We start from the raw sequence: 19,697 nt of genomic DNA on the forward strand, positions 1-19,697 counted from the left end.
CCCAAACCGGCCAAAGGGGTATTCCATACCATCTGACATCATGCTAAACTATCTATCTATAGGGGTGGCTAGCTAGGGGTGGGGGTGGGGGCTGGCTGCTTGGGGTTAGGCTGAGCATTGGTCATCGGGTGGTGAGCAATTGCATTGTGCATCACTTGTTTCGTACACATTATTATTAGTAGTACTATTATCATAATTATTGTTTGTCGTGGTTTAACCCGTCCAGGTTATTATTATTATTATTGTTATTATTATTTTCCTGTCTTAATAAACTGTCTTTATCTCAACTCACAGGCTTCACTTTCACATTTCTCTCCCCCACCCCAGAGAGGGAGGGGGGAAGGTGAGTGAACGGCTGTGTGGTGTTTAGCTGCTGACTGGGTTAAACCACAACAATTGGTAATGTCTTTTTTGATTGGTAATATCAGTTTGATTCTTCACAGTTATCTTTACTGAATGCAATGCGAACATCACTTTTGCATGTCTTCTGAACATTGCTCAAGGCCTCATTAAACATCTACTGATTGCACTGAATGAAGTCTTACTTCAGTGGTGTTTCAAACAATGAATGGCATGTACCGAGTTACCAAATCTTTCATGTAATGACCAGGCAGTGATTTCCTTGGTTCCTTTGGTATAGGACAAATGGATAGAAAAGGGGGCGGGAGGGATTAGGGTGAGGGTGGGGGAAGATGTATTTTTAATAACTGTCTCTTCATCCCTTGCAGGAAGTCAGAACATAACCATTATGCTGCCTTTGTTTGGTTAGCGACTCCTCTAGAAAGGGGGCACATCTGGCATGGTGTAAAAGCTGTAAATTCAAGATTGGGCAGTGTTTAACATTGCCAATATGCAGTGACAAGACATTAGAAAAATGGTGGATTTTTATTGCGTATCTAGATTCTTAACAACAAAGTAATAATATTCAGTAGTCATTCACGTGGTCGCTATTTTTTTTTTGTTTTTCAGAGATAATGCTCAGCATGTCAGTAGAAAGTGTACCTTTAAAGTTATTTTAGAGCTACTGGTTCTACCAATTTATTTACCTACTTTTAAACATTTCTTAGCAATTCACTCTGTAGCATCTGCCACATAGAAGGACATCGTGATTTATCTGCAGCTCTGAATATATTACTTGTTAACCTTTACAAACACCTAGCATGACTCATTCCATTTTATCGCAGCAGACGTCAGTGGGAGTAAGCATCATTCAACAGGACAACCAGTTTGTACAAGATATAGACACATGTACCAAATGTACCCAGATAAAAGAATCGGTTAATTTTTAGTGTTAAAAAAGAACATGAACACAACAATGCAGTATGTGATGGGATTTGAGACATGCGCGTTGGTAGTCATACTGAGACAATCAAGTACCAAACAATAGCCCAAATAATGAACAAGAAAAAGATTACCTCAAAAATTACCTTCTCTAAGCATCTCTCTTAAAATAATAATAATAATTAAAAATAATAATCTAGCCTTAGTCTTTAATTTCTTGCTCCTTTTCCTAGAAGTTACAACATTGTTAAACCAGATGCTGCAGTTCCCCTGAATAGCATTTTGTTTGCTGCATTCTACCACATTTATTTTCCTAATGCTAACTTCCACAGGCTTGGGAAACACAGCATTAACACAGTTTAACTTTCAAGGATTTTGGCCATACCACAATTTCTAAACTTGTCATGCTCATGGAGAGTGGAAATTTCCTAAGACATATACCTATGTGGCTTGTGCTGTAGATTGATGTTTTTGTTGGACTGATGCCTATCTTCAGACCAAAAGTGTTCTCACAAAACCAAATTGATAGCAATTCAGTCTAAAATGAGCAAAACATAACCTAGAAAATAAAAAATAAATAACCCAAATGAACAGCTGAACCTGTTCAACTGCACAAACAATGAAAAGACTGAGAAGAATGTTAACTTAATTTCTCTCTCAAGTTAAGGTTATTCCATTAGGATGATTTTTCTTTCAATTTCACTTAACAAAAGAGTCTTTGGGAAGGTTTCCATAGAATTTGCTTTTTGAAATGCCTGGAATTATTAGAACTCTGCCAAGCAAGCTGTTAAAAAAAACACAGTTGCCCACACAAATTTACTTTAAAAGTACATAGATTTTACCATCATTGTCTAACTGGAGATCTCTAAGAAGAAATGGCCTTCTGTAACATATTCATCACTCGCTGTCTGATAATAAGGTCTTTAAAGCCATAGAGAAAAGCATTTTTTTGTTGTTGTTGGAAGCATGCCAAATTACAATATATGTTTGAATAGGATTATTTTAATACAGTGTGTCTTATTAGTAAAGTCTAATAATTTTGTTAATAAAAAAGCAAGAAATATCTTTCTTCAGAACCAACAAGTCACCATAAGAGATACTAAGAGATGCTTAAGGTGCTTAAGGCACTTATCTAGGTGCTTGAATTAGGGACTTCTGTTTCCTATAAAATTCATTGGTGACTAAGAAAGATAATAAGGTGCTATAATTTTAGTTTTCCAATGAATTTTGGATACTATAGATACTCTATAAATGGACTGTAGGTACTAAAATGACATCCTAATTTAAATACCCCAAACAAGTTTGTGTGAACATTTTCTTGTATTATTAAGACCAAACTATATTAGACAATGCACAACCCTTAAGTTTTTTTTTTTTTTTTATGTATATATTATTTTTTATTATTATTCTTAAGTACATTTTTCCTAGTGTTGCATTGCTGATCATGAAGGTTTTTCATATGTGACAAATGTTATCTCAGTTTTATAGCTTACTGCTTTTTTGTAACTAGTTTTAACTAGTTTATTTGTATACAGAAAAAAATTAAGTAGTGAATTCAATAAGGAATTGTTTTTCCTCACAGTGAAATCCAAATGATTCCATGCCTCAGTACTGGGATAGTTTTCAACACGGTGTGTAAATAATTTACAAGATTACATCAAGCAAATAGAGACTTTAAGGCTAGAAGAGACCTTTGAAATCCATAGCTAACACAGTTCTGCATTGAAAATGTTAGATAATGAAGTTGTCCTGGATTGGATTACCTTGATAATTATGTATCTGATTCTGACATACAATGTCAGGTTGCAGCATTTTCTTAAAGCTACTTCACGCTTTGTATTCTGACATGGTAAGACTCACATAGCTTGACTTGATATGTCTTGAAGTGACACTTTGCCATAGATATGCAAATGCTCCCATTTTCTGAAAAGAGCAATTAAAAGACTGTTGATAAACCAGGAGTTCTACAGAAAAATAAATAAATAAATAAATAAATCCACAAATTAGTATTGCACAGAATTCACTAGGACACTTAACATTTCTTTACATTTATAAGGGTAACTGTATGATACCAAATGAACACAATATCGTGTTGAAAACAATATTCTGTATAAAATTGTAAACATACGGGTAAACAGCAATGCTTCTTGACTGTACAGTTTAAATTTATTTTTGAAAATACAGCACATATATATATAAACGTATAAAACTACTATGAATTCAACATGCTATTTTTCCTTTTCAGTATTGATGTTTTTCATGTGCATCATGGTTTCTGATGGAAAAACAGGAGCTCAACTCTTGATATCCTTATCAGGACCAAATACATGGTATTAGTTATCTTCTGTACCTCTTAAGAATTGCTTGTTGCCTTCTGTTCATTTCTAGGGTTGTACAAATCCTGAATTTTCAAGATCTGAATGTGATACAATTCTTTGTGATTTTCTAAAGAATTAACTTTCTCTCAGAGAAAGGCACAGATGAACAACATAAAAGATGGAGTTAAGCATTCTCAGTCAAAGGGATTTGGAGGGAGAAAATGTTTCCACTGGAAATATTCTCAATTAACTTATACATCTAAGATGTTTATGATTTATAACTAACGCAGTAAAGTTGATAATCCTTTCTATGAATATTAATAATATAATTGCTATATTTATTTCTACGGAAATGTTGCAAAGGTTAACTTTCAGGTGGTTGGTCCTCAGTGGACAAATAAGAGATATTATATTTTATTATATTAAATATATCTAAATATAGGGAGCCAAAGTATCTATCACAACCTAAAGAACGTCACTTCAGGCTCTGCTCATTTGCTCACATTTTCACTTTTGAGTGAAAAAGACTAAGTGTTATTTGAGGTACACTATGGTACCTCAGACATTCAGGTGTGGGTGAAGCCTAAGATCTAGCACAACAATGCTTGTGCTTATCTGGGTCTTGACTACTGGATTTGTAAGAGTTCCTTTTCCTTTCTCTCTTTCCCTCTCTACCTGCTTGTTTTCATTTAGAGACAGCTTGAGTCTGAATCTAGATAGAAATTATTGTGAGTTTGATTTCAGTGGCTGGTGGAGGATTAGGGGGGTCCATTGGTTGCTCTAGATGCTCCAGCCACTCTAGATGCAGCCACTGTCCACTTAGAACATACAGCTTTGTAGAGTATATAGCTTTTGTATAGCTCTTTCACACCCAGAATACTCTCTCTCAAAATCTGCCTTACTTGTACTCTGTGGAATGAAGTTTATGTCCCATCAACCGAAGGTGATGTGTAAATATGCAACAGTGAATATGAATATATTTGAGCAGTGAACAAACAAAATGCCAGAAGGGAAAAATTGTTAGACTTTTCTGACTACTGGTTAAGTCATATCAATTTTGGACAGGAAGGGAGATGTCACTCTTCATATTTGAAGATCATCCTCTACATATTTTTGTACCCAAGGAAGTATATTAGGATTGAGAAAGTATTAGCAAAGGTGAGCCTGATAATGTAGTCAAGTGAACTGAGAGGCAGCAATAATCAAGATGTCCTGCATCTTGATTATTACTTTTGGCAAAGTTTGATATGTGATGAGAAGAGCTCTCAACTTCAAGTTTTCTGTTGTCACCTAAGTAGTCTAACAACTATGTGAGAGGAAGAGGACTGATTTCCCAGTCCTGATGAAAATGAAAAACATGGAGCTAATTTTTAACATAGAGTTAAAAATTTCTCTAACAAAGACAGATTTGTGTATTTGAATCTACTGAAGCTCAGGTGAGCTTGTTAGGCTGTCCACTTCGTTTGCAGACAGCATTAAGTGTTCATATAAAATGCAGCCATTCTTATCTGTGTTTCTCAATGGATTCTCAACAATGGAAGAAAACCCATTTGCTGTGTATTATGGATGATTCATGTTACATGTTTGCTGAACTTTTTTTTTTTTTTTCTTTTTTTCTTTTTTTTTGGTGGGGTAGTGGGGTAGGGCAGGCAGGGAAGAGGATGATATATGATTTCTGCCAATTGTATAGGGGTCTGGAACTTGTTGTTTATAACTAGGTAAGGCAAGAGAGAATGCTTATGAAATCTAGGAAAGATTAAATCTCTAGTTTTAGGCAATAAAAAAAGCAAAGGTTCTAAAAAAGGAAATAGAAAAGTGACTGATCAGGAAAAAAATGTTTTCAAGCCCTACTTTCATGACAAATTATTTTATAGAATTAATTAAAAAAAAAAAAAAAGGAAAAAATAATAAAAGAAATGAGTGTTTGATCTAAAACTTGTGAATAGTTATGCTTCTGCTGGGTTCAGTAACATAATATCTGCTAATATAGAAACAGGTAATCATAACAGATGGGCAGTAATTTCATATAAATTTAATTTTGATTTTGCTCATTATTAAGAGAGAACAGTACACTGAGGTATGTTGAATTGGCATAATGATTAGAAAAATTTTATAATATAAGTGTTTTCCTAAAAATAAATTTGAAAAGAGCCTAGATAGTGGATGGTTTGCTTAAGCTTTCAATATACTGATATTTCAGAAAAGGAAAGAAAAGGAAAGGGAAATACAGTCTTCTAATTTACATGTATTGTTGTAAAGGGAATGCAAGCCTTTTTTTTTTGTGTGTGTGTGTCTGTGCTTGTGTGTGTGTGTAGCAGGATATGCACTGGAAATTTCAAAGCATTTGATTTAGGTTATCAACTAAAGATTAAAAATGTATGCACAACACAATGTATATACTAGAAGAGAAAATACAAGTATAAAGAGGATTACAAAAAAGAATGAATTATTAGAAACAAATGGTTTGGTTTCTACTATCGAACTAGATATTTGCCTTTAAAATAATATAGTGAGACATCCAAAAACTTTTCATCCACTGAGACTGAGAAGGTGTTTAAGAAATCCTAACAAAACATATTCCTCCAAAATGTGCTCTAAAATACACATGCGTTTAAATGAAATAAGCCCATAACCATATTTGTTTGTAATGAAAATAAAGCTCATAACCATATTCCAACAGGGAAAAGAAAAAAAAAAAAAAAGAAAAAGAAAAAAAAAAAGGTCCAGATTATGAGTCATTCAAAAGCATTTGGAGAGCTACTATTTTTTTTTCCAGGTTCACTTATAGATGAGCCAAATATAATGTAATTCTGGAGCAGAACTACTAAACTTTAATGTTACAGACCTAGATGCTTCCTGTACTTCCAATGTTAGAGAATACAAATATTGCAAAAAGAATCTCTATACCTAGGAAATATTATAAACTCTTTTGAATTGACTTAAGTTTTGGCAAGACATTCACAGATGTCAGAATTGTCAGAGTATTCTTTACCTGAAAAATGCCATGTTTCAGGTTGAAGGAGAAATATATGTAATTTTTTTTTTATATTGGGACTGAAAAAGAAATAAGATTACATTTGGGAGCACTCATGTTTTCCCAGGGGGGAAGTAACTTCTAAATAACAAACAATAAATTGATTGTGACTGCCTGTATAGTTTGAGTAGGACTCAAAGGAAAAGAGAAACGGTTATTGTCATTTTGATGAGGTTTACATCTTGCCTATTTCTTGCCTATTTCTATCTTGGAATGCTTATTCTATTTTAATTACAATATAGAAATATTAAAAGATTAATTTAAATAATGACTTGATAGGATTTTCAAGGGAGGGTGCAGATATTGCAAAGATCATAGAAGTTCACAAAAGGACAATTTTGTAAATACTAGACTAGACAATGGCAAGCACCTACCTGTGTATCATTTGTATTAGAATAAATGTATAATGGAGTTGGAAAATAAAAGGGATAAAATGGGTCAGCATAGTAAGAATACAATGTAAAATTGGGTCTTTATCATAGAATCTTTTTTATGAAAGATGACATGGTGGGCCCATAGTAAAGGTTTCATATGAGTTTATATTTAAAACTTTTTTTTTTTTTTTTTTTTTTTTAACTTTTCCTTTTTATTCCACATTCCCTCCTAAACCTAAAAACCTACTGGTACCAAAAACTACTGGTAGTCTCTGGATCCAAAACTATGCACAAACGTGTATTCTGAATGTTTATAATACTTTTTTTATTTTTATTTTTAATAGAAGCTCTAAAGGGCAAGACCTGCTGCTTATGAGGCAATTTAACACATATATTTGCCAGAAAGTATTATAGCATGAAACTATTATAGTATGAATGGGATTTAACATGGTTTAAACCACTGTGGATGATTAGTCTATCATAAAGGTGATTGGCAGATAAATGTCATATATTAGCCATAGATGTCAATGCAAGGACATAAGCTGGTTTCCTAAATTTGACAATATGAATAAATAACAGATTGTCCCATCAATTCTTGCACTGTATATGCGATATCTTTGCTTCAGAAGGCAGAATGTTTACCTGAACTGAAGAGCAGAACAGGTTAGAATCTAAACTGAAAACAGCTTGTCTATAAGTGATTTGGAAAAATCACCAAACACTTCAAAAAAAAGGAAATAAAAAGTTTAAGAAACTTGAAAACATAGACATATGTTTTATAGACATGAAAGAAGAATAATGAGAAACAAAATGGTGCATCAGGAACTCCTAGTGATCTGTAAATAAAGAAATAAATAAGATTGAACATAAAGAGATAAATAAAGATTATTAAGAAATAGTAGAAGAACTATATAAGGAAAAAAAGTAAAAAGACTAAGATATTAAGATATAAGATACCAAGATATTAAAAAAAAAAAAAAAAAAAAAAAAAAAAAAAAAGTTGCAAAAGCCAAAAACATAAAAACAATAAAGAGAAAAATGCATGATACAATGGTAAAATAAAAAGTGAGGGCTAACTGGAGAGGCAACATTGTGGCAGAAAAGGAAGTGTTTCAGTGGAATGTAAACTTAAAATCAGTAGCATTATTTATGCTTCTGTCCAAATAAATCAGGAAGAATCTCTTTACAGGGGAAAAATCTACAGTGTATAATGGTAATATTGCAGCTGTGATAATCTAAATTATCTTCATTGGGCTAATAAAGCATACTACCTATCCATACAACCTCTGCTTCATTAATCGGTGAGAGAGGAGAGGAGAGGAGAGGAGAGGAGAGGAGAGGAGAGGAGAGGAGAGGAGAGGAGAGGAGAGGAGAGGAGAGGAGAGGAGAGGAGAGGAGAGGAGAGGAGAGGAGAGGAGAGGAGAGGAGAGGAGAGGAGAGGAGAGGAGAGGAGAGGAGAGGAGAGGAGAGGAGAGGAGAGGAAAGGAGAGGAAAGGAAAGGAGAGGAAAGGAGAGGAAAGGAAAGGAAAGGAAAGGAAAGGAAAGGAAAGGAAAGGAAAGGAAAGGAAAGGAAAGGAAAGGAAAGGAAAGGAAAGGAAAGGAAAGGAAAGGAAAGGAAAGGAAAGGAAAGGAAAGGAAAGGAAAGGAAAGGAAAGGAAAGGAAAGGAAAGGAAAGGAAAGGAAGACATAATTAGGAGAGAGTTTAGAGGACATCTATACAAATGGTTAGGGTTGTGAAAGAAAAACATAAAAGGACAAGAAACAGAGAGCATGGTGATATTAGGCTTTAAATATTAAATAAAATGTTAGGAAAGTAAATATACTTCATGAAGTAAATATACTTCATGTCTACCAGTGGTAGAACAAAAAGTAATGCACTTAGTTTGCAACAAACTGATTTTGTTGAGATATTAGCAAGAAATTTACCAAGTATCTTGATGACTACCTAGGGATTTTGTAGGGTATAGTTGATGAGAGTTTTTTGAGGATAGGCTCCAGATGTTGGTAATATGTCTTTAATCCAAACATTAGGCATTCTGTGGGTCTGTGGCATGTCACTGTCATCATAACATAATTTCAAAGTGTTCCTGTGATTGCCATAGCGACAGACAACTGACTTAGTGTCTGTGTTAGTTGTTCACAGTTCCTGTTGGCTGTGTAGTTGCAGTGGGTTAACCTTGATTAGTTGCCAGACCCCAACCAAGCTGCTCTCTCACTCTGTGTCCTCAATAGGCCAGGGGGAGAAAATTAGATGAAAAAGCCCACGGGTCAAGGTAGAAACAGGGAGATTGCTCACTAATTACTGTCATTGGCAAAACAGACAACTTCGGGAAGATTAATTTTATTTTCTGCCAATGAAAAATAAAGTAGAATAGTGAGAAACAAAGACAAAATTAAAAAAAAAAAAAAATGCTATCTCAACTTCACTCTTTCTTTCACTTCTCTTCTACCTCCTCAGCTTCTTCAGTCCCTGAAGGGGAATGGGGAATGGAGGTTGTGGTCAGATCATAACAGTTCCTATTTACTGCTTTTTCCTCTTTACACTTTTGATCTGCTCCAGCATGGGATCCCTTTCACAGGATACACTGTGAGCAGAACCCAGAAGCTGCCCCATGTTAGGTAGGAGCCACTTCTGTCTGGTTCCAAAAGGGACCAGTCGCAGGCCAGATCCAAGCCAGTAAGTGGCACAGTTACCATTCCCCATTCCCCTGTGACACTTGAGAGGAGGCAGAATATGTTGGATGGGGGCGGGGGAAGGCGTTTTTAGTTTGCTTTTAGTTTTCACTACTGTAGTCTGTAGCAGCAGGTAGTAAATTATATTAATCTCCCTTCCCATGCTGAGTCTGTTTTGCCCATGATGGTAACTGGGAGGGATCTCCCTGTCCTTATGTCAACCCATTAGCTTTCTTTTCATCATATTTTCTCACCCTGTTCTCCCATCGTATTTTCACAACTCTGCTGAGGAGTGGGAGGGAGACAGTAGCATGGTGGAGCTTAACTTTCCATCAGTGTGGAACCACCACAATGGGCTGCAGTGTGAATATCTGCTCTTAATATACTAAAACCTTTTGGTTTATTAGTCCATTAACTACATTTGTTTTCATTGCATATCTGTCTAGGTCTCCAAGGTCTGTCCAGTGAATCTGTGTCTTCCATCACCAAAGCCTATCTCAGTAAGATAAGATCAGATAATCCAGACATGAGGTAAACCTTTTAACTTAAATTATTGATCTCTTTTACACAATCTGAGACAATGAAATCAAAGGTTATTTTCAGTTAACAGGTGTGGAAGATTAGGAAGATGTTTCAGATGTCTAGGGAAACAAACTTCTGATTTTTTTCCTGGGATAGTTCAATTTCTGATTGTGGTATTACTGCAAGAATAATTTCTATTCTCAAGGATAGAAAATTATTTTCTGAAAATTTAGGTGTTATATTATTGTATTATTAATGTCTACATTTTTTTTTTTCTGTTCATGTTCATATAAGCAAGTATATTATCTACATAGATCTGTCCATAAATCATGAATAACTCTTCTGTTAGCTGAATTCCTTTACAATTATATCAAATTTACTTTTCAGGATAAGCTGAAGTCTTCACTGAAATGCAAAGGGGAATAAGGTTGTCACAAATCTTTTGTTAAAGTTATGTGTCCTTTGTTAAAATTATGTGTTCAGAGTTTATTCTTTTTACATTTTAAGATTTTGGAACAAATTTTCTGTATGTTTTGATTTAACCCCAGCAGGCAGCTAAGTTCCACACAGCTACTTCCTTGCTTTCCCCAGGTGGGATGGGGGAGAGAATCAGAAAAGCTAAAGGGAGAAAACTCATGGATTGAGATAAAGCCTGATGAAATTAACAGTGATAATACATGAAGAGCATATTAGAATGATGTAGAACAAACAGGTTAAGTATCTGCAAGAAAATCACAAATTTGAGGAAAGCAATCAATATCTGAATATGGAAATTATTTTGAAGATGTAATATTTACTGTGGCTTTGTTGATAAAATCTTACTACACAATGCTTATGTTAAATAGAAAATATATAGAAATAAAATATCAGTACATTGTTTTTATTCTGAGAAAAGAAGAAAAACAGTACTAATAGAGAATTATGCAATAATTATATTAAACAAGAATTTTAAATATGAAGGATCATATTCTGTATATTTTTGACAAACAAATTTTTAAGTGTTTCTCTGTAATATATGTTTGTTTGCTGTATATATATATATATATTTCTGTATGAGTGTATAATTCCTGCAAACAGTATAGAAATCTAAAAATAAATAAATAAATAAATAAATAAATAAATCATCAGCTTAAAATTAAACTTCCCTTTTGGTTCATTTGGTGTGTTTGTTTGTTTGTTTGTTTTTCCAAATGGACATGCTGTCTAAAAAAATTGAATTTTCGTCATTGTTTCTTTAGAGCACGTACATTAGGATTAAGACTTGAGTTTGCCTTACCTTCCTGTATATGCATATATATTTTGCAGGCAATGTTTGAATAAGCTTTATCTCTTCAGCTTTTAGGGTATTCTTTTATGTAGAGACTTTGTGACATGAGAATTTCAGCTATTTTAAAATTATTTATCTTTCAAAATATATCCTATGTATTGCCACTATATAGAAAATCTCATTGGATCACAGCAACCAGCTATTAATTCATACACTCTATGACACTGCAGATGGTTTAAGGTGAAGGGCTCAGTTCTCTGCTGCATTGAGTTACTTAGTAGGTTAAGCAAACAAATCTTTATAGTAAACAGCTTCTCAGGTTCAGAAAGAACAGAGACTTTTCTTCCTTTTTCTCTATATTAGTGTTTTAATTTTGCATTCTAAATGTTCAGCTTCTAAAATTTTTTCTTCATTAGTCAGTTATGTCCTTATAGGGCTCTTCTGTATTATTATTGCTTGGTTTCACAAGTCCTTTTCTGAAGAGGCATGAACAGGGGAAGTTGCTAGGGAAGGAGTGAGAACAGCATCTATATTTAGTCTCACAATCTCACAGTGCTATTCTAAACAACAGGAGATTTTAATGGCCATTATAATGGGCATTTTTCATTGATATTTGCACTATATGTCCTGTGTGGTCACTTCTTGGATATGCCTGTTATGAGTGGTACGGAGCTAGGAGCATTGTGTTGGTGGAGAATACATCTATTATGACATAAAACTTCAGCTTGACAAACAGTTTTTCTCATTGATATGGCAGAGATAACAGGCTTTTGAGCTGCCTGTGTGACTGGGTATCTCCTTACTTCATAAACTTTGCTAACTTGCACCCTTCACTCTACATTGTGCCTATATAGCTATCCATCTTAAACACTGAAAGTGGTTTTGAAAGCTGTGTTATGAAGTCAAAATACAGTTACTGATATTTCTTTTGTAGTCTAATATTCTTCCCTTGTGTGGTTGCAGAAGATGAATAGTCAGTTATCTGTTGTGTGTAAGAAGGGAAGAGTGGAAATGGAAAATGCTTATGAACTCAACATCTTTAACTAAAAACAGAGCATTCTGAGATTTCTTATTGTTTCTATTGTCTATAATGCAACTCTACTTTTGTAATATTATTTCCTAATTACTCTACTAGACAAGATACTGCAAAACTCTATCAAGGTCAGGGGGTGCTATATTAAAATAATGCCTCTGAAACAATACTTAGTACTTTTTAAACATCCTTGTACTATTTTTTTTGTAGAGGAACAACATTCTTGAAGTACTTTGTCATATATGTCAGCTGGTGATGGTTTCTTGGATGACAGTGTATTTGATATATTTTGATATATACAGTATATACATTATATACTTTTTTTTTTTTTTTTTTTTTTTTTTTCCCTCATCATTTTGTTGTTGTTGTTTTGTTTTATTTTGTTTTTGAAGCTGCTGGAGAGTCCATACTGCCAGAACCGTGTGTATTATAAGCTAAGTTCCAATTCTTTGATTAAGCAAATAGCTCAATACTAGCACAGTTCCTGAACTTTAAGAGTATGGAACACAACTACAAAATTTGCACTGTTTTGTACTATATTTGCACTTCCTACTTTATTATTTTCTTTTACTGCCACAAAATATTGTAAGCAGTATAAGTTGAAAATTGGTCATTCAGTTTATCAGATTTGTCAGTCTCCCATCTTCATACCCTTTTGCTTTGTTTCTGGGCCCCTTTCACATTGGTTTGGTAGTATATTCTGTTCCATTACAGATTTAATTTAATGGCAAATTCATTAGGAGTGACATAAATGCTCTCATCTGAAACACGTGTTTTTCAATATTCAGGAAATATTTAGCTTTCATTGAGCATAAGGAATCAAATATATGCAAATTTTGCCTCACTGATGAAGAGTTTTATATCAGTTGATCAAGTGCCTCTCTTTGAGAAGCTTTGTAAAGTTTCGGCTTTGAGGGTAATTCTCAAATAAGCGTCTCCAAAAGTATTTAGAAATAGATTAAATCAACAACTGGCTACCGTTGCTATATTTAAAAGATTGATCAATATATTTCTAATTGTAGTGAGACAGGAGATCTTTACTTTAAAATGTCCCTGGAGAGAATCTCAGTATTTTTGTTTTAATAAAATACTAATTTCATGAACAGCAGGAACATTGCTGTGATTAACAAAGGAAACATAAGAATAAATTAATATAATAAAGCCTGTTTTTGCTTTTAACTGACCTTGACTTGAAGGACCAGAACCTGAGTTTCAGTACATATAAATATTTTTTAAAACCTTTATGAAGAAAAATATAATGTGACATTGCTTACTACTTGCTATTGTATATACTAGCTTCATACTGGCCCTGATAGTCATGGTAAAGAAAGAAAAATAAAATTGTTTTTAAAGGAGAAATATGAAATAAGAATGGTAACACACTTGCTATTAGTAGCAGAAAACAAACAAATTGGTATGAAAACAAACCACAGTGAATAACATTCTTATGACTAGAAAAAATTCTGAAGTGGTAACAGGGGTGTCATGCACTAGAAGGAATGATGAAATGTGAATGTAAACATAACTGATTAGAAGCAACTGATATTAGTGATATAACCCATTTCAGTTATATATAGTGATATAACCTTTTTCAGTTAGCTTTTGAGGAAATTGTATTTTTGAATTTCTATTGACGTGAGCTAAGGTAGGTGAGGGCCATTTTCAGTGATAATATAGAGTTTGTAAAACAGTGATCTTTTCTCTCTCTCTCTTATTTACATACATATATTAATATGTATTATATTCATATAATACATATATATTCATATGTATATGTATACATGCATGTATATATATGTATATATATGTATTATATGTATATATTTATATACATACATATACTTATTATATATATATCTGTAATTTTATTCACTTGTCAACACTAAACTCTTACACTTCCTACTAATACATCAAGAAAAGCTAGAACCTGTGACCTGATGAATAAACTTGGTAAATACATATGTGCATTTATCTGTGCAAAAGACAGAATAAACATGGAGGGAAAGCAATAAAAATGGCATCTCAGAAAGACATAGTATTTTTTTATTGGCAAATAACATCTAAAATACTAATTAAACGCCAAATTGGGCTTGCATTTCTTCCTAGTAAAATCCAGTCTGCATAACATTTCTTAACCGTTAATTTCAAAAAATTTAAGGTGTTATAAATGAATAAATTGTACAAGAATTAAAGTGTATTTATAGGAAATATTCCTTATTATGGTAACACATTAACAATCATTTCAGTTTTATACTACTTTTTAATTTGTCATAAGGAAAAAAAAAAAAAAGAAATGCATTGCATTTACAAGGCATTGTTGCTACTACTTCTTTTCATCTTAACTTCTTTCTTTTTTTTTTTTTTTTTTTTTATTTTTTTTTTGCTTCTTGAAGGTTCCTTACGAGTGTTAAGATCAAACCTCTTCTGCAAGAATAATATGTTAAAATACATGAGTTGCTTTTTATGGAGTTAAAAAAGCTGGAAACACTGAACATTTGAAAGCTCTTCTACACACACAAAAAAGAAAAGCAAAACACTTCACACTATTTTAAGAAATACTGAGTTGGATGCACTGCATAACATATGTTCTCTGGTATACTGGCTTCTTCAAAAGCCAGAATGATTGTAATACAATACTAAAAAAAAAAAATAAAATAAAATAGTGAGAGATGCAAATTACTATCTAGAAAACCTGAACAGAAGGATTTTTGTTTAAGATTTTTTCTTCCAGAGGAACTGAAAAGAAAGCAAGAGAGAATGAAAGAATGTGAGGAGTACTATATGGAACTCATAACTCTCTAAGCTACTGAACAAAGAACTCTAATGCCCTTGCTTTTCAAGTTCCCTCCATGCATAAATTTGTCATTCATCTGGTTTTCAGAAATATCCATTTTATTTACCAGAGATTTGGTCCCCCTAACAAACCAGTACAAAATATGCTGTGCTTAAAGGCAGCCTTATCTAAGAGATTAGTATTTAACTCCTTGAAGTCTGAAAATCTCTTTACCTTGTTGTCTTTTATAGAAAAAGGTTTCTTGAACCCAGCCAATGTTGTAAGTAAAAGATCTAGGACCTGATTAGATTCCCATTAACTGTCAGCCAAACTTTTATATTTATTTAAGATGAGAACAGGAGTAGTTTTTTGGTCCTCTAGAAACTGTGATTTTTGAGGTCTTATAAACCACCTTTTTATCGAGTATTATGGTAAACAGCTTTGGAGTCACCATTTTGTAATTAGCTTCTTCATTTTCTAAAAGCCAGCATTTATGATATAACTTGGTACTTAGCAAGCCACAAAAAGCCTTTGGGTATAAAACTTTTTTCCATCAAGTCTTGATGAATTAACTACAGATTGAAGCAGCAATTGAATCCCCATACACCAAATCTAGAATAGACTAGGGAAGAAAAGCTACATAAAGTTTTACATTTTGCTTTTTTGTTTGTTGTTACATACCACCTTCTCAAAGCTAATGCAAATAGGACATGTATTGTTTAATCATGATTGCTCTCTATGTATATTTTTGTATCTCTAATAGAAAATACCTTAATTCACCTTGGTAAAAGACATTGTCTTTACCTATGGGTTCCTTGAGTATGGTAGTGGTGTTGGCTTCTGAGTTTTTTAGGAGCACAAAATTGTATGAAAAGTATTGCTAGCATACATTTGTATGCTGAATTACAGATAATACACTCTGCTATCATATTGAGGCCCTTTTACAAACATGTCTTTAAAATAAGCTATTGGTAGAGCTGGTCACATTACAAACATGTATTGAGATGATTATAGAGCCTGATGATTTTTACTTGTAGCTTTTATCTATGCTAAACTAGAGCTTGTGAAGCTCTTTGAGCATACTTTATCCATCTATCTTTATCCACTTTAGCCAAATTTATTATTTTGGTATTAAACCACATTTTCACAAACCAAATGTCTGTTGCTTCTTGGGATTTAAAAGTACAATAATAGTGACAGCAAAGTAAACACAGTTTCAATTACAATCATTAGTGAAATATGTGGGATCTTTTTATAATGCTGTTATAATTAAAATTTTGTCAAATTAGCTTTGTTATTCCTTGTCATCAGAGGATTATAACTGTACAGCAAACAATGAGGAATTTCTGAACAAGCTTTCTTTTTATTCACAAACAATTTTCCTCTCAAGTAAATGAGCAAAACTGTAACCACTTAGTTGTTTAATGTACAAATGGCTTGGAAAATGAAACTTGAGACTCTCTCTTCTGAAAGCATATTTTCTTGAAGAGAGAAAGAGAGAAAGGCAATGTAGCCTTCATATTTAAACTCTGGAAAGCTACTGGAGAATTTATCATTCAAGTACATTCTTCTTCATTTCAGGGACAAAAATAAAAAATAAAAAATCATGTTTTGTCTAAAGCATTTGGAGATGTAGTTTAACATCATGTCTCCTATCTCCATCATGACTTTTTTTTTGAAGACATACTCCATTTGTGATAGCTGGATCTAATGAGATAAGATGCAAGAGATGCATGGTGCAGACCACGCCATTTCTGGACCCATGGATGGACAGACTCAAACCTCTAGAAGTAGGCCAATCTTCCAAATGGTAAGGGGGAATTCATAGAAAGAACCTGTGAGGAAGTGCCAGTTCTTCAGTGCTCTAACCGGTATACTTTGAAGCATTGCTTGGGTTGCTGAAAATATAGTGTAATTATCAATTTAATAGCATACATAAAGTTAGTACTACTGAGGATTTATTCTTATATCACTGAAAGAAGACCATGGACCTTTGTTCTTTATGATTTTTTTCTTTAGGTGATAAATATTAAATTGCTTCTTAGTTTATATTTGACCTTTTTGTTTACCTGATATATTTTGTCAGGTTCAGAATAAGTGCCTGGTCATATTGAATTCATTTTATATGCATTGCAAAATAACTTATCTGACTGAACTATTTTTGTATTTTTGCTGCTTCCACATGTATCTCTTTAGATGTCTGACTTTAATCAAAGATTGATTAGGACTTAGTAGACACTTTTTGATATCATTGCTTTGAGATTTCAGGCTGTGGTCATCGTTGGGTTTACTTTGGGGCACATTTATGGCTTTGAGCTTAGAGCTGTACCAGAGATGAATGGAAATCATTAACTATTATGCTAATATATATTAATATGATGAATATTGAATAAACAAGAAATTTTACTTTTTAGATAGTCTAGACAGCCGGAGAGTGAAATTGGGAAGAGAATTGGAGGTACCTACATGGTATAAACTTGGCTTCTAAATCCAAAATTTAGAACTTTAAAATCATCACTGCTGTCTATTTAGAGCTTTAAAATCATTACTGCTGTTTAGACTTAAGAGGTTGATATGCTATTCTCTTTTCCCTAGAAAAGAGAGTTTTTGTGGCACTTATCTATATGTTGCTAAGCTTATGCGAAACAATGAGATGCTAAATTTTGAGTGTTTACCTCTACCTTGTCCACAAAGGGCCTAGCTTGCCCCTAAGATATGGGATGGGATCCATGCCTCTGTCTGCCGTCTGTCTGTTCTAAAGAAATAATAATAATAATAATAATAATAATAATAATAATAATAATAATAATCTCTATATGTGGCTGAAGAATTATTTAATTACTTCATGCAAAGTGGAGCAATTCAACTGACATGATTAAAAGTATATTGATGATCCAGTTAAATGTGTGTCTGAATATTGTGTATATGTATCTTGAGCTAGCTTTTTATTGGCTCAGGTACCAGATATTGTCTTACTGTAATAGAAGAAAACTCATCATGACATTTACCTAACAACCTAACTGGAGTCCCACAGAGTCTTCAAAATTACATTTTACTCTCCTATCTTGATACAAATTGTTAACTAGATTTAGTTAAACTAAAGTTAGCTCAAGTATGTATGCCGGGTCTTCTTCTTACACCTTTGTTTGTAAAGAACTCTGAAACACAGTAAATTATTTAATGGAAATCAGAACAGGTGAAAGCAAAACTGGGCAAGAAACACTGTTTCACATCCATATTTTCTAGAGATCAACAACTGTATATTCAGTAAACTAAACAAACACTAAATATGTGGATCACAATTTTAGATGCTGTCATACAGAATGCTCAGTTTTAAGCTACTAAGTCATAAGTTTCTAAGTAACATTTCCAATGTATAAGACTTGTTTGATGAGATATAAACCCACTTCAAATATGGAAAGGGTATGCTATGATATACCTCAGAAAAACAACAACAACAATAAACCACTAATGCTGTTTTTTTTTTTTTGTGTGTGTGAGCGGTTGTCTTGCATAGCTCTAATTTACAGTTATTCATTCATTCTTTCATTCTTCTGCAGACAGACAGACAAAATTTAGCCACATTTCACTGAGAAAAATATAATTGAAAATATGTGCATCCAGAAAACCATTTCTAATGGTTTTCTAATGGTCAGTTGTGAGACATACAGGTTAGACTCACTGAGACTCAGGTTTCTCAGCAGGGAAGCCATACATTTGGGTTTCGGAACTGGGATTGTTGTACTTTACTACAGTCCTGATCCAACAATATATGGAGATCAATAATGCACAGTGATCCATGATGTGGTTAAGTGAAAGACCCAGAGAGTTTACCTAAACACAGATGTCTGATGTTATTTCAGATGGTGTTGGATACCTGCCTGGCTTCCAGTTGCTGCTTCAGAAGGGCATGAAAAATCCATCTTTAGGTAAAGGAATCTAATTCCAAGATGCAAGATTATGATTGAAGTAAAGAAATTCATCTGTAAGTATCTCTGTGGTAGTGGGTAGTCAAATAACTAAAGATCCTGGAGCGCAGTTCAGCTCACTCTGATAGTAATCCTATGTAGACTCCAGATTGCTGCTTAGCTTGCTCTCTTTGCTCCATCAACCCCATTTTCTAGATCTCCATTGTCTAAAAAGGAAGTCTTTACACCCCATGTCTCTGTAGATGCTTTCATATAAACAACTAAACATAAATGTTTCATTCTTGAACCGAATTCTGCCCTAGATATTTACTCTTAGATTTAACATCTGAGCTAGTCACCCCAGGGTCTTCTATAGTGAATGGAAATTTTATATCCATTTTAAAGTTCTGCTTTTGATTAGATGAAGTGCATGCCTGCAGTACCTATTTCTCTCCTTTTACTATAAAGAGACCCTGGGGTGACTAGCTCAACCATTAATACCTGCTAGTTCCTG

General features: G+C 33.4%; 1 long non-coding RNA gene across 1 annotated transcript; it reads right to left on the reverse strand.

The window, feature by feature from the left end:
• Positions 1–1,735: 1,735 nt before the first annotated feature.
• Positions 1,736–14,900, reverse strand: LOC311433462. The gene is made up of 3 exons (XR_014690759.1): positions 14,811–14,900; positions 3,045–3,245; positions 1,736–1,840 (listed from the first exon to the last, which is right to left on the reverse strand). It is a non-coding gene; the product is annotated as an uncharacterized lncRNA (long non-coding RNA).
• Between the last annotated feature and the right edge of the window lie 4,797 nt (positions 14,901–19,697).

This window comes from Aythya ferina, assembly GCF_964211825.1.
Source record: "Aythya ferina genome assembly, chromosome: 3".
Classification (NCBI taxonomy): domain Eukaryota; kingdom Metazoa; phylum Chordata; class Aves; order Anseriformes; family Anatidae; genus Aythya; species Aythya ferina.